We start from the raw sequence: 6162 nt of genomic DNA on the forward strand, positions 1-6162 counted from the left end.
TGATCAATAGTATTATAAAATTATGTTTTTTAGAAAAGTATTGCATACCATAAAAAATAATACAATATCTTTATTAATTTTAAAAAAAAAAATAGAGCAAAGTATTTCCATGGTTGATTGAATGGTGAATTATACAAAAGTAAAATAGATTAGGTTATGTGGGCCATTACCATCCTAACTTTTCATACTTCAAATATTTTAATCTTAACTATAAAAGTGACTTTACTAATTAATTAAATAGTCAAAATTATTGTATTCATTCATTTTGGTTAAAATTACTATATTCATTCACTTTCTTTCTCAAGACTGACTTACTTTAAACATTGATATACTATATTTTTTAAGTGGAGAAGTGAACTTAAGATTGACCTTTTGAAAAAAAAGAAACATATCACCCAAAAAAATCAACAATTGAAAAAACACTTAGTAAAATGCCTACGATGAAATAAGGTGCAGAAAAGACGGTTCTCCAGTATTCACGGATGGCCCTGTTTATAGTTTTCAAAATTCAAATTTTAAATTTCAAATGGCGGGGTTTGCGTCTTGAATTCACTGTGAAATGCTCGATGGATGACTATGTGATGGTCATTGTAATACCATGGTATGCAACGGTCATTCGGCAAAACCGTGGCAGATGTATATTTCATGTATGTACAATCCGGTTTTCATGTTCCATGTATGCACGCCCATTTTTTTAATAATTAATTTTGGTAATTAAAAACGACGCCGTCTATATAAACGGAGACGGAGAGGTGGGCCCGAGACGCCATGTAATTAGGTTTTCATAATCTGCAATCGGGATAGGGTTGCCTCGCCACCCTAAGTACGGTTCATCCTGCCAGTCCATGAAACAATAATACGGATTTTCAAACAAATGGAAAAGGTTAAGGAGGTGGAGAAGTTGTTCAGCAAATTATTGAAATTCTAGTTATATTTATGTAAAATTTGGCAAAGATTTTAGTAAATCCAAGTTATAGTGATTAAATTTCAAAATTTTAGGTATCATAGCAGTTTTGATGGTGCTGAATCTATTTCCACCATCAAAAATACTATACAAACACTGTCTCTACAGGAATTTTTGAAATTTTTTGCGGACCACTTTTGACCATCCCACAATTCCAATGAAAAATATTCCAAAAAAACCTAAATGTAGAAAACGTAACCTAGGTCCTTCTCTCTTAAATGTTCATCGTCATAATTTACGACGAGGAGTCTTGGAAACGATGCAACCCAACCACTAACCCCTTGTGACCCAATCCCTAAAACCTTGTGAATGCATGATAGCAAAGTTGGATATAACGACTTATCTCAACGTTTTCAGTGTTTATTACATTGCGAGAACGTCAAAAAAATGTGCTTATTACATTGCGAAAACCTCGAAAAGTATTTCCCACTAAAATCTAACAATCTTGGGTGTGGGTAATAGTATCACGTAATATGGCAAAACATATCAGTGCTATTGAGCAAATGAGATACGTGTACAAATTTAGAGAACAAACCGATAGTATATGCATTATCCATCACAAATATTCGAATACTAATGACATATTAGCGACACACGTCCAAACTAACTGTCTGGAAGGACTTTTCATGCAATTGTTTCTTCAGTAACGGTAAAAGATTTTCTTACACTTTCGCAGCCCTAAAATTCATAAAACGAACGAGCTTACTTTACCAGATCCAAGCCGTGAAATAAAAAAGAAAACATCATATCCAACATCGCTTTCAATTGACAGTGCCGACTGTAGAATTGAAGATAACCCTCGAGGTTTTTCTGGAAGTTGCAGACCAAAAAAATGGAAAAGCATAACTAAAGAAATCTGCCCGAGTCTTTTTTTTTTCTGATATATTCTGACTCGTAAAGTGTAAAAGAAAACAACAAAACAAATATATCAACGCTCTTTTGACCAGAGAGCAAAGCTACCAAATTTGTAATAGGTTCCAATGTCCGACATATTCATCATTAAGATGCATGTCGTAAAATGGACAAAAGGTGCAGTAAATAAACAGTAATAGACGTGCCTAAAGAAATTCTGAGTGATTTTCTGTACCACATCTGATTGTTGGAAATATTAATAGTAACCACCGCTTTAAATACACTCACAAACTATGGTTGCTCAGTCAACTACTGCTCCCTTGCTATTTTCTTTGAAGGCGAAAGGACTGAAGTTAGAGCAGAAGCAACACACCATAGAGTTTAAGGCATTTAATAAATTTTGATAAATAGATATGGGCAAACATTTACATAGTTTAAAGCATTTAATAAATTTTGGTAAATAGATATGACCAAACATTTACTCCCCTGACCATTCCGTGACACAACACATTTAATAAATTTTGGTAAATAGATACAACAGAGAGTTTAAGGCATTTAATAAATTTTGGTAAATAGATATGGGCAAACATTTACTCCGCCACTTTTCGGACACTCCACAACACCAACTTCAGAAATCCAATTATTTTATATAAACGCCCATCCTGTGTATTAATTATTTTCTATGTAATGTATTAATGTCAAATTTGTATGTTGAGATAAATATGAATGTAAAAGTAGTTTGGGTGTGAGAAAGCGAGAGAGAGTGAAACTTTGAGAGGTAAGGAGGAGAAAAACGTGGAGGAAATATAGGTGGGGTGTGAAAACTAGTTTTACCGAGTTTTAAAGACCCCACTGATGTGCACTAAGTCTTTTGTGTTTTCACAGTGATGCCTAAATCTCGCTCAGTCTTTTGCGTTTTCAGAGTGATGAGTAAATCACACAAAGTCTTTTTTATTTTCACTTGGAGCTGCAATCTCCATTTATCATGGGAATGTATTTTCTTATGTTTTAAATTATAATACAAAGTATGTTATGTTGCGATGTGGTCTTAAACCATCATGGGTAAATTTACTCTTTTGTTTCTATTCTGTCGTGAGTTATTTCTTGTGTATTATTTAAGCTTCTATGTAGTTGTGATATGTAGTTGTGATATGTAGTTGTGATATCCTATTCCTCCTCTCTTCTCGCTGTAATTTTTTTTTTTTAGCATATGTACGTAGAAATTTTTTTTCTCTCACCTAGAAATGGCAACATCAAGCACAAGCTCGACTAATCCTCATACCTCAGTTTAATGACAAAAATTATGATTATTATGTTATTACAATGAATGCCCTCTTTTCTTCTCAAGACATTTGAGATTTGATGGAGAATGTTTTTCAAGAACCAGCAGATGCAACAACATACAATGCCTTGTCAAGTAGAAAGGGATTTGTTGAGGGACAGCAGGAAGAAGGATGCAAAAGGCCTCTTCTACATTTTTCAAGTAGTTCATGAAAGTATTTTCTCAAGGGTTGCAGCAGCAAGAAGTCCAAGCAAGCATGGGACTTACTCCAGATAGCCTACCAAGGCATGGCAAAAGCAAAGACATCAAAGCTACAAATGTTCATGAAAGATTTTGAAACATTTTGTATGAAAGAGTCTGAGAATTTAGATTCAGTTTTTACACATGTAATTGTGTTGGTTACTCGAATCAGGTCTCATGGTGAGACACTTGAGGAAATGAAAATAGTTGAGGAAGTTTTGAGAAGTTTTCCAGCAAGGTTTGATACCATGGTTGTGGCCATAGAAGAGACAAAGGATCTCTCACAGTTCTCAGTGGATGCGCTTCATGCATCATTGATTTCTCATGAACATAGACTGAATGGAGCAATAAGTTCTTCACTAGAGCATGCCTTCAAGACACAAGTTTCATTTGGTTAAGGTCAATGCAGAGGAAGATCATATGTTAGAGGAAGAGGAAGAAGCCCACACAGATGTGGAAGAATCAGCCCTTTAAGCCCAAGTGAAAGGGGCAACAATCAAAATCCAAGTCAAGGCCCAAGCCAAAATCAAGCAAAAATTCAGATGTATGATAAATCTTAAGTTCAATGTCATCACTGTAAGAAGTATGGTCATTATGCAAATGAATGTAAAAAGAAGCAATATGAGATTAGTAACAAACCAAGTGTAAATTTCACAAAAGAAAATCATAACCATGATAGCATGTTTTTAGCTTGTAATGTAGCACAAGAAAAACAAAGTGATATAAGGTATCTAGATTCAAGGTATAGCAACCACATGTCAGGGAACATAGAAATGTTTTCCAATCTAGATGAAAGTGTGAAATCTAAAGTGACATTAGGGACTAATAGCAAATTCTCTGTCATGGGAAAAGGAAGATTTAATATCCTAATAAAAAAGGGAGAGAAGAAATACATCTGAGATGTTCACTTTGTCCTTGTTTTAAAGCATAACCTCATAAGCATTGGACAACTCTGTTGGGTCCTTATAATACTAGTGATTACTCCATTACTATTGTAGGTGTATCCCTTATTATATTGTTGTGCCCCTGTTGTCCCCATATTGTTATTACTGTGCCCCATAGAATCCCTCTGTTGTTATTTTTGTGGCTTTATATTATTATTGTGGCTACATCATATATCAAATTACAAGACAAAGTGCAAAAAATTTCACTCTCACAAAAGCTAACAGAAGCTAAGACTGATGATTTGAAGATAGATTTGAGGAAAAACTTGACAAATTTTCTACGAAAAATACTAACTAATGGTGAAAAGGTAGTAAAGGAAACTCATGATGCGAACAAAAGAAATGTTAATCATGATTTCATAAACTCTATTTTGGGATCGAAGACCCACCATGTTCCAAAAATCGATATGAGGAATTTTGATGGCAAGGATCCTGCAACATGGATATTACAGATGGAGTAATTTTTTGATCTCAGTAATGTGCAAAACACACAAAAGGTACGTATTGCAACTTTATATTTGGAACGAAATTAGTTTGTATGGTATCAATGGCTTTGCTCTCGTAAACAAATTATCACTTGGGCAACTTTCACAGAAGAATTAATAGCACATTATGAGGATATAAAAAGCAACACTTTTTTTAGCCAATTGATAAGTCTCAAACAAAAGGGTTCAATAATGGAGCACATTGAGGAGTTCCAAAAATTGAACATAAGGGTAAAAAATATTCCAGAGGAGCATAGGATTGATGTGTTCATAGGGACTTTAAAGGATAATATCCAACATGATGTTGGCCTTTGGGAACCTGATTCATTAGAGAAGGCATTCAGGTTAGCAAGAAAAATGGAAAGCAAAATTATGGCAACCAGGAAGCATACCACTCACAACTATAAAGATGGAAGTGTTGTTACCCCTAGTCTCCTACAACCTATAAGGTCATAAGTTTGTTGAGAAGAAATTATTCTACATAGATTGTGAAGAGGAAGAAGAAAAGGAGCGAGAAAGGTCAAAAGAAGAGGATATACTCCAGGAACAAAGCCTAGATAAATAAGAAATGAATCCGACCATATCTTGTAATCCATTGGTAGGAATTACCACTCCTCAAACCATCAAGATAAAAGGACAAATCAAGAAGAAAAGGTAATAGTGTTGATTGATTCAGGAAGTACCCACAATTTTATTCATTGTAAGGTAGAAAAAGAATTGAATTGCTTCTTATATCCAGCACCAAAGTGTCAAGTGATGGTTGCAAATGGAGGAACAATAAATTGCTCGGGAAAGTGCCATAATATCAAGCTATCCATGGGAGAATATGTATTGACTAGCTCAATGCTTTCCATTCCAATGGGAGGTGTTGATGTTGTACTAGGAGTCCAATGGCTACAATGCTTGGGTATAATAGCTTTTAATTTTCAAGAACTTTTCATGAAATTTTTTGTGGAAGGAAAGGAAGTTGAATTAAGGGGTATTGCAAGGAAACCAGGAAAGATAATCAACTCTAACGATATGACAAGCTTTTAAGAAAGGAACAAAGAGGTGTAATTGCACAATTATGTTCGCTAGATGTTTCCACATTGGAATCATCTATTTATCCAGATCTCCAAAAAGTCTTGGACAATCATTCCAAGCTATTTGAGACTCCCAAAGGTCTCCCACCTATTCATGATCATGATCATGCTATTCATCTCATTCCAAGAAGTGTTCCTCCTAACATCAAACCATATAGATATCCCTATGAGTGAAATTGAACGTATGGTTGCAGAAATGCTAGAGGGTGGTATAATTCAACCGAGTCAAAGTTCTTTCTCTCCTCGAGTAGTATTGGTGCACAAGAAGGATGTATCATGGCGCATGTGTCCAAATTATAAGGAGCTCAACAAG

Source organism: Pinus tabuliformis, chromosome J (assembly GCF_031772625.1).
Source record: "Pinus tabuliformis cultivar Carrire ecotype Pingquan chromosome J, CPIR1, whole genome shotgun sequence".
In the NCBI taxonomy this organism is placed as follows: Eukaryota; Viridiplantae; Streptophyta; class Pinopsida; order Pinales; family Pinaceae; genus Pinus; species Pinus tabuliformis.